General features: G+C 43.2%; 1 long non-coding RNA gene across 1 annotated transcript; it reads left to right on the plus strand.

Moving 5' to 3' along the window:
- Positions 1 to 514: 514 nt before the first annotated feature.
- Positions 515 to 8,062, plus strand: LOC128832118 (uncharacterized). The gene is made up of 2 exons (XR_008443903.1): positions 515 to 597; positions 7,505 to 8,062. It is a non-coding gene; the product is annotated as an uncharacterized LOC128832118 (long non-coding RNA).
- The last annotated feature ends 2,482 nt before the right edge of the window (positions 8,063 to 10,544 follow it).

The following is a 10,544-nucleotide window of genomic DNA, read 5'->3' on the forward strand; positions in this document are numbered from 1 at the left end:
GGTCTAAATTGTACAGATTGTTACAAACTTAGATTCTAAACTGTCTGGACAGAGTCCATTTTATTATGTTTGTACAGCCCCTAGCATAACGGGGCCTTGAATAGGTTCTACTATGACACAAGGAATAAATAATAATACATGATAACTTGTACCAAACGTGAGTTGATTTCCAGCTATTGGACCTCAAGCCACAAAATTTTGATCCAGCGTCAGAGTTCAAATGCCCCAAAGTTTGGGATGGTTGGTTTTAGGATCCGGGTTTGGATTTGTAACATTTCATCGGAAGTTCAGGGGTGTTTAGATTTGGAGTTTTGGTTTGGGTGATAACTCCAGATTAATAATACTTTTAATGGTTTATCTTTGTTTCTTTCAGCAAGCTGGGGTTAGGATACAATGGGGAGCATGGTATTAGAACTAGAATAGAACTGAACAGGAATTATAAAGCAATATTTATAAGGGAAATTCAATAAGATTGCTATTGTTTCTTTGTATTACAATAGCCCGTAGAGGGAGGCACCAACTGAGATCAAGGCTCCATTGTGCTAGGCACTGCACAAACAAACAGGCCATGACTTGAAGAGCTCACGATCTAAATAGGTGAGACAGACAAAGGGGAGACAGGGGAAATGACTTACCCAAAGTCACTTAGCAGAGCAAAGAACAGAACCTAGGTTTTCTGACTCCCCCTTTCCTTCCCTATCCACTGGGCCACACTACATTCAAGATCAACCTTTACTTAGCCACGCAGGCGGGGGAGGGGGGAACGGGGACCGGGGGGTGGAATACAGACAGTTTCTGATGCTAAAATAAGCCTCATGTGAACAGACCCCTGTGGTGACTTGGAGCCCCATTGGCTTCCGTGGGGGTCCACTCACATGGATTTCATTGTAGGAATGGGACCTAATGTATAACTTTGGTGGCATTTAATGAGCCTGGGGGCAAATTTGGAAGATTACAGTGTAAGCTCCTTGGGGCAGAGACTGTCTTTCATTAGGTATCTAAAGGTCCTAGCACAATGGAGGCCTTCCCCTAATGTAACCATGCAATACAAATAATAAATATGGGGAAGATTCTGGAGTTCCCTCCTCCTCTTTTCTTTCACTTGCTTTAAAAATATGAATGCTAAAGGCACACAAATGTACCTTCAGCGCTACTGGAATACATCTTACTGACACTGCCAAGCCCATGACAGGCTGCTAACATTTGGCATAACAATAGGCCTACAAAGCTTCCTACCCCTTTCTGTCTTTATCATCCTTTAGAACCAAGAAAGGTGGTAATTTTATTAATAACATACCAGCTCAGCACCGTTTCAATGCTTGAGGTTCTAGTGTCCCTCCGACTGTCCTTTTGCGGTTGGCCTTGTATTACCACACGCACATTTCCCACTGCATTTCAGGCTCTTGGTACTTAAAGCAAAGATACATTTTTGAAGGATTTGTTGCTAGCTTTGAATCATTTCCTTTCATCAAATCTGTAAAGCGCCTTTTGGCTGTTTTTTGTTCTCATGGAGAGAGAGCCCACTGTCACTAAGGAAACATCTTTGCTGTAAAAGGGGAACAGAATAGCATTATAGTTAGAAAGTGCTTTTTAAAAAATCCACTTGTGTTTTGGCAGCTCAGAAAATGTACAGCTGAGAAAGCTTCTTTTTTCCCCTACCTCAGATAAACTGCAATGCATACATACTAGGGTACAATATTTCTTACATATAACATTTGCCCTGAGTGATACAACATTGTACTCTACAATGACATATCTTCATCCCTTTACTTCCCTGGAGATAATATAATGAATGATCACTTTGATATAGCTACTTATACCCTAGAGGATCCCAGCAGCTTACAAGTTGTGTGATCCTTGCTCTGGGGTCGAGGGGGCATGCTATGAATTGCTATGGAAGTATGCCTGAGTAAAGATAGAGTACCAAGTATGGACCTCCAGATTTGGCTGGATAGGTCTTCAAAAAATTACAGAAAAATTGTATAAACAAAAAATTATGTCTGCTGAGTCATAGCAATGTCCTCACCATACCAATCACACCATTGTGTGTTTGCATGGCACCTAACACAATCGGACCCAGCTGTCACTAGAACCTTTCTGGGGCTACCATAAAACAGTTAATTAATAAATAATGAAATAAAGAGTCCAAAAACTTCAAAGCAGGGAAATGAATCATTAAAGACATCTTAAATCTTAGATAGCCCACACCATGAAAAATATGTCTACTTACCAAATATAAAGAGAAGCACCTTTCACCACCTCACAGACACCTTAAATGAGTACCATTCTTGCACCAAGTATGCAGTGCAGTTGTAGTTGTATCAATCACAGGATATTAGCAAGACAAGGTAGGTGAGGTAATAAGAGCTCTGTGTGGCTTGAAAGCTTGTCTCTCTCACCAAGAGAAGTTGGTCCACATGATCTCACCCATTCTTACACCAGTAATCTCAACATATTAAGACAGCACAATGCCCTTTTGAAAAAGAAACCCCCAAATTATGGGTCATATAATCTCCAGCCCTCTGTTTGACAGCTTGGTGTTAGAACTCATCAACAGATAGGCTGGTTAGTACTCTGGGCTCCTTTAAATTTCATTGCCTATACAAGAATCACTACACTTCTCCCACTCTTCCCCAATGTCATAGAATCATAGAATATCAGGGTTGGAAGGGACCTCAGGAGGTCATCTAGTCCAACCCCCTGCTCAAAGCAGGACCAATTCCCAACTAAATCATCCCAGCCAGGGCTTTGTCAAGCCTGACCTTAATAACTTCTAAGGAAGGAGATTCCACCACCTCCCTAGGTAACTCATTCCAGTGCTTCACCAGCCTCCTAGTGAAAACGTTTTTCCTAATATCCAACCTAAACCTCCCCCACTGCAATTTGAGACCATTACTCCTTGGTCTGTCATCCGCTACCACTGAGAACAGTCTAGATCCATCCTCTTTGGAACCCCTTTTCAGGTAGTTGAAAGCAGCTATCAAATCCACCCCCTCATTTTTCTCTTCCGCAGACTAAATAATCCCAATTCCCTCAGCCTCTCCTCATAAGTCATGTGCTCCAGCCCCCTAATCATTTTTGTTGCCCTCCGCTGGACTCTTTCCAATTATTCCACATCCTTCTTGTTGTGTGAGGCCCAAAACTGGACACAGTACTCCAGATGAGGCCTCACCAATGCCGAATAGAGGGGAATGATCACGTCCCTCGATCTGGCAATGTTCCTACTTATACAGCCCAAAATGCTGTTAGCCTTCTTGGCAACAAGAGCACACTGTTGACTCATATCCAGCTTCTCATCCACTGTAACCCCTAGGTCCTTTTCTGCAAAACTGCTTCCTAGCCATTTGGTCCCTAGTCTGTAACAGTGCATGGGATTCTTCCGTCCTAAGTGCAGGACTCTGCACTTGTCCTTGTTGAACCTCATCAGATTTCTTTTGGCCCAATCCTCTAATTTGTCTAGGTCCCTCAGTATCCTATCCCTACCTTCCAGCATATCTACCACGCCTCCCAGTTTAGTGTCATCTGCAAACTTACTGAGGGTGCAGTCCATGCCATACTCCAGATTATTAATGAAGGTATTGAACAAAACTGGTCCCAGGACCGACCCTTGGGGCACTCTGCTTGATACCAGCTGCCAACTAGACATGGAGCCATTGATCACTACCCGTTGAGCCCGACAATCTAGCCAGCTTTCTATCCATTTTATAGTCCATTCATCCAGCCCATACTTCTTTAACTTGCCGGCAAGAATACTGTGGGAGACTGTAACAAAAGCTTTGCTAAAGTCAAGGAATAACACATCTACTGCTTTCATCCACAGACCCAGTTATCTCCTCATAGAAGGCAATTAGATCATTCAGGCATGACTTCCCCTTGGTGAATCTATGCTGAGTGTTCCTGATCACTTTCCTCTCCTCTAAGTGCTTCAGAATTGATTCCTTGAGGACCTGCTTAATGATTTTTCCAGGGACTGAGGTGAGGCTGACTGGCCTGTAGTTCCCTAGATCCTCCTCCTTCCCTTTTTTAAAGATGGGCACTAAATTAGCCTTTTTCCAGTCATCCGGGACCTCCCCCAATCACCATGAGTTTTCAAAGATAATGGCCAATGGCTCTGCAATCACATCCGCCAACTCCTTTAGCACCCTCGGATGCAGCGCATCCGGCCCCATGGACTTGTGCTCCCCATTTGGTTACCAGACTGAGCAGACTCTTAGGCATGGAGCTGAGCAATTCCAGGTTGATGCAGCCCCGGGAGCTGAGCAGCCTTTGGCAGGCGGAGCTCAACTTCTGAGGTCCAGCAGCAATGAAGGTGAATTTTGGTCTGGACTGAATTCTGAATTCCTGAGAGGAAAACCAGAGGTTGGTAATGAGTTATTAGCCATAGTAGTTTCCTCATTTCCCATCTCTGAGTGTCCAACCAATTTGACCACCACATCTTCATTTCCATGGTGGACAGCAGATTCATTTCCTTTCTTGTGGCTAGCCAAGTCTCTGTCCTGTATATTAAGATGGGTCAAATTACAGTTTTATACACTCTACCTTTTAACTTTATTGGCATCTTTTTGTCACAGAAAACTGGGATCAGGTCCCATCATTTTTGCACCACACCACTTTAGTACAAGGCTGGGCATCCCTTAGAAGGGCACCATCATCAGCAACCCTTATACTAGGTCAGGGGTGACCAGCCACATCCATGACAAAGGCAAAACAAAAAGGGGCTTAAGGCTGACCACTGATGTAGGCCAATGTTTACTGGAAATTCTCTACTGTGGCCCCATTTATTTTGGACTCCAGTAGCCACTGCATCATATATAACCTGGATGCGTTGGGCATATCCTTCTGGCAAGCCTCTTCATCACAAACACGACCAAACCAGTTCTCTTGGTGCCCGATCAAACGCCTTCTCCAGGTCCACAAAGACCATCCCCACTTGTGACTCTTTTCTCTCAATTTCTCCATGAGGAGTTGTAGCACAAATATGTCATCAGTTGTGCTCCTCACAAGCATGAATCCATATTGAACTGTGCAAATTTCAACCATTTCATGCAGATGCTTTTCAGTAATCTTCTCTCATATTTTTGCAGCATGTGATGCCAGCTTAATTGGACAATAATTAACACACAGTGTAATATCTCCTTTATGCTTAAAAATAGGACCACAAAGCTTTTACACCTTTTATCCAGAAATTTCCTTTCTTAAGAATATCATTGAACAAACTTGTAAGATACTTGATACTTCCCAATGACTTCATCACATCCACTGGTACTGCATCTGGTCCAGGTGATTTCTCCTTTTTCATTTCCCTAAGTGCCTCTGCAACTTCCTCCTCCTGTATGCAATCCATCATGCCCCCCATTTGGCTTACATGTACTTAATTTCTCCCTTGGGCTCTTCTCATTCATCACTCTTCCAAAATAATCATTCCAAACTTTGTTGATTGATTCACCATTCGTTTGCAATATACCATATTCATTTCTAATGTAAGCTAACTCGTTCACATCCTTCATCATTTTCTCTCTTGCCTTGTCAAGTCTATAGATGGACTTCTTTCCCTCACATCCTTCTAGTCAGTTATATAGCTCATCACAGCCCATACTTTTAGTAGTCACAACACTTCTTTTGGCCTCCGTATATGCCATTTTATCACTGCTCAAGCCACTGGATTCTTTAACTTGAGTATTCCATCACTAAGTCTCCCTTTTATCCTTTTTGGCACTGGTTTCATCACTCTTATCCAGAAAAGTTTACTTTGATTTGAACCAGTTGTCCTCCACACATCCCTGTGTGTAGTCAGGAAGGCTGCATGTTACTCCTTGTTTGAAGGCTTTTTCATTCCCATCTTTCATTTTCCATCACTTAGGCTTTTCTGGTGCCCAGGGGTTCCATTGCTTTCTGCGGCCCATCCCCAGGCTCAGGATGTGGCCCTTAGACATTGCATCCTGCATATGTAAAATGTAACTGATGCTCTCTGGAATGTGTTACATGAAGCAAGTTAAAGAAGTATGGGCTGGATGAATGGACTATAAGGTGGATAGAAAGCTGGCTAGATTGTCGGGCTCAACGGGTAGTGATCAACGGCTCCATGTCTAGTTGGCAGCCGGTTTCAAGTGGAGTGCCCCAGGGGTCGGTCCTGGGGCCGGTTTTGTTCAATATCTTCATTAATGATCTGGAGGATGGCGTGGACTGCACTCTCAGCAAGTCTGCAGATGACACTAAACCGGGAGGAGTGGTAGATATGCTAGAGGGTAGGGACAGGATACAGAGGGACCTAGACAAATTAGAGGATTAGGCCAAAAGAAACCTGATGAGGTTCAACAAGTGCCAAGAAGGCTAATGGCATTCTGGGCTGTATAAGTAGGGGCATTGCCAGCAGATCGAGGGACATGATCATTCCCCTCTATTCGACATTGGTGAGGCCTCATCTGGAATACTGTGTCCAGTTTTGGGCCTCACACTACAGAAAGGATGTGGAAAAATTGGAAAGAGTCCAGCGGAGGGCAACAAAAATGATTAGGGGGCTGGACCACGTGACTTATGAGGAGAGGCTGAGGGAACTGGGATTATTTAGTCTGCAGAAGAGAAGAATGAGGGGGATTTGATAGCTGCTTTCAACTACCTGAAAGGGGGTTCCAAAGAGGATGGATCTAGACTGTTCTCAGTGGTAGCGGATGACAGACCAAGGAGTAATGGTCTCAAGTTGCAGTTGGGGAGGGTTAATTTGGATATTAGGAAAAGCTTTTTCACTAGGAGGGTGGTGAAGCACTGGAATGGGTTACCTAGGGAGGTGGTGGAATCTCCTTCCTTAGAAGTTATTAAGGTCAGGCTTGACAAAGCCCTGGCTGGGATGATTTAGTTGGGGATTGGTCCTGCTTTGAGCAGGGGGTTGGACTAGATGACCTCCTGAGGTCCCTTCCAACCCTGATATTCTATATTCTAAGCAGCCCAATGAAATGATTAACAGTTAGGTAGCACTGCACTGTTGTGTTACCTTAATAACAAGAAACACTAATGCCATATCTGCAGAGAAATTAAAAACTAAATCATACAATGAATCCTATAGATTATTTCTTTCACACCTCCTGATGAGATGACTAGAGAAAGATACCAAGAAATGTTCTGGGAACAGGGATTGTTCCTTATTCATGTAATTAGACAAAATATTCCAACCCAACCAGAGGAGTCATTCATCACACTGATGGGGAAAATAAACACTACAAAAACAAAGTCAAAAGCCCAATGGAGAGAGAAAGAGAACCTCTCTCAACAGAGTTTCAGGGGAGCAGACACACAATCCCATAATCAATTATTAACCAAGGTCAATATTTATGGCACAAGGAACCATTTTAGCATATATTATTTATGCAGAGACTCGTAATGAGCACTTCATGCTTGAACAGAGAATGTTTATGGTGGAATAATTTTAATAAGAAATCTGCCTGTCACAGGAACAGGATATATTTTCCTTGGAAATGATCTCTGTGTCTGTCTCTTGTTTTTTTCTCAGCTGCAAATTGGCAAGAATGGAATGAGAGAGATTTTAAACTTTGGTTGAGAAACGTCTATTTATGCAAACAGAATCCATCTTGTGGATTTTTCCAGGGAAATGATCATCTAATCTAAATGATGCAAGGAACTCCAGCTATCCATTGCATAGACCCAAATGGCCAGACAGCACAGCTAAGCGGCGTCTGAACAATACGTCAACAGGCCTCTTTTCTCCCTCCCCATGCAGAGTGACTAATTCAAAAAAAGATGTCAAAGACACTCCTGAAACAGGAAATGATGGCTTGTTATGGCACCTTCAGGAGAAACAAACGAAATAATTAGTCTAGGAAGGATTAGATTTTTATTGGCAAATGTCAGTAAACGTCGGTTTCACTATAGGCATACAAACCAGTGGGAAAGAAATTCCATAGATAATCATTGAAATTTACAAATAGGCATAGTAAGAAAAATGCTGCTTGAGAACTTATTAACATTTGATTTAAGGATACTCTGAATATTTTGACATGTGCTGTTAACAATTTTTGCTTCACTGCTTATAAAGCTTTACTATTTTGAACCTCGGTGTCTTGTCATTATATAATTGTTGTCTGACTCCCCACATAATTTCCCATGAGCATAAAAATTTAAATTGATGAAAATAAAAAATGCTTAAAAATAAACAGATATCTGTCAAGATTATAAAAAAAAAATCAATATCAAATTCTGCTAAGCCTAAAAATAAGCCTTTACATTCTTGGTTTGGCTTTCATCCTCACAGCCACAGAGCATGAGTCATGCTGACAGGTTCTGTTCTTTGATATTGTTTGTCATGTGAGAGTAAACAGCGTAAAGTAGATTTTTTTCAAGTATTTAGGTACCTAAAAGATGGAGATAGGAGCCTAGTGGAATTTTCAAACGTACCTCACTCCCATTGATGTCAATGCATTTGAAAATTCCATTAGGTGCCTCTGCGTCTTTAAATACCTAAATCCCACTGTGATTAAAGATAAACATATTCCTCAGCTACCAATATATTCAGGCTGGGATCTTTAAAGCAGCCTAAGAGAAGTAGGTGCCCAACTCTCCCTGACTGTCAGAGGGATCTGGGCACTTCACTCTGCTCCGTTTCTTTGAAAACCCCAGTCTAAGAGCCTGCTGCAGTGCCCATGGTTTCAATGGGAGGGGAGAGAGAGTCAGCCCAGCAAAGTGATTTAGAATTTGGCATTAGCAATCACTCAAAAGCAATCCAAGAAGTGTCCGATGCCGAGTGTCATTCGCTATTAATCAAAGGCACGGCATAAGTTAGGAAAGGAAACGTGACGTGGGAACACTAGTGAGGCAACGGAGAGGGAATGTCCTTAGCTTGACGTGCTGCACAGTAAGTATGCTGGAGGTCAGGAGGTGATCATTGCTGGGCAGTTCTCCAGGCATAAGGACCATACAGCAGCAACAAGATCAGTATAAGCACACCTGGAAACCCCTTCCATACCTGTCCGGCTAGGGGCTCTCTTTTATGCAATCCTTTGTTTATTTACTCTCCTACGCCTACACCCCCCCCTTTCAGATGGATATCTACCTGCAGGCTAAAGCATGGTTCTCTAACATGGTTGTAACATGTTTTTTCCCACCCACTTAGGAAGCGGGGGGACGACGACGCAGGGAGAGAAAACAGTGTTATAGCTAGGCAATAACAGTATAGAACCTGATTTTCATTGCCCTGCACCTGTTGCTGTCATTTACAACAGTGTAAACTGGCTGCAAAATGTTAACAAATCCGTGGGCCCAACTAATTTATACTGGCAGTAGTGTTTTACATGCACATTGCACAGGCATTAAAGTCTACACCAGGTAGAGAGCTAGCCAAAAGATGCACGTTTTTTTGGGAGGATTTGTGGAGGAGGGAGAGCGCGAGATTACTTGTCATACAGAACAAGGCTGTTCCTGCTGCCGGGGGAGGCAAGGAAGAGGGTGAAAGGCTGGGAGGGGAGAACTACAGTGCCGTAGCTCAAAGAGTTTCACACAACAACCAGTCATAAATAAATGAAATTTGCCAGGACAGACCATTGATCCATTCACAGTAGATCAGTATCCTATCTTTGGCAGTAGACTATGTGCTTCAGAGGAAGGTGTGTGTGTGTGTGTGTGTATGTGTTCTCATGCTGTGTGTGTGTGTGTGTGTGTGTGTGTGTGTGTGTGTGTGTGTTCTCATGCGTGCAGACACACGCATGCACCCAGCAAGAGAAGAGATGATGCCAACTTTTAACTCTTTTGGTAACTTATTTCTGTTAATGAGGAAAAGAACAACAAGCAATATAAAAAGCACTGTAACACCCACTGTAACTACAGCCGCCCATTCCACTGCAGCTCAGACAGACCACCCCAGCTGGGTTGATGCTGAACTACTCACGGCATCTGGAGATTTAACTACATTTAAAAGAAGACAACACCATCCTAAGCAGCTGCGATTCGTTACAATAAGCTATGATGGATCCATTTCAGGGCAGGGCTATGAGAGGACAGTCTCTGGGAAGTGAATGACAGCTAGCCCTTGGAAGCTGCACACAGGAAGAGAAAAAAATACATATGATGAAAACTGGTCCAGTTAATTTGAAGCACCTCAGCTAGTGTAGCCCCTTCCTGGTCTGGAACCATCCCATTAAATACAGGAATACAGGTACAATTGACAAACGTGCAGACAGGGCAGTGATTACCAAAAACCAGAAAAATTCAACCAATGTAACCACTGCAGCAAACTTGCCCTTTCCTACCAGTCATTCTAAAAAGCTCTGGATAAAAACAGCACTCCAGACTGCCTGCCTGACCTATGTAACAGTAGTTTCACTGGCTTGCATCAGCCATCCCGCTGCTCTTCTTACCCCAGCCAGGCCGGCATTATTATATTATATTTAATGGATCGCCTTCTGCCAGACCAGCCCTGCTTCCGTTTTCTGATCCCTGAATGTTCCCTCCCTCCCCCATTCCCATCTCAGCTGGTGTGCATGTGCGCTTCTCTTCCTCCTCTATCCAGACACCACTTCAGTGCAGTGCTTACAATTACA

Source organism: Malaclemys terrapin, chromosome 2 (genome assembly GCF_027887155.1).
Source record: "Malaclemys terrapin pileata isolate rMalTer1 chromosome 2, rMalTer1.hap1, whole genome shotgun sequence".
Taxonomy (NCBI): Eukaryota; Metazoa; Chordata; order Testudines; family Emydidae; genus Malaclemys; species Malaclemys terrapin.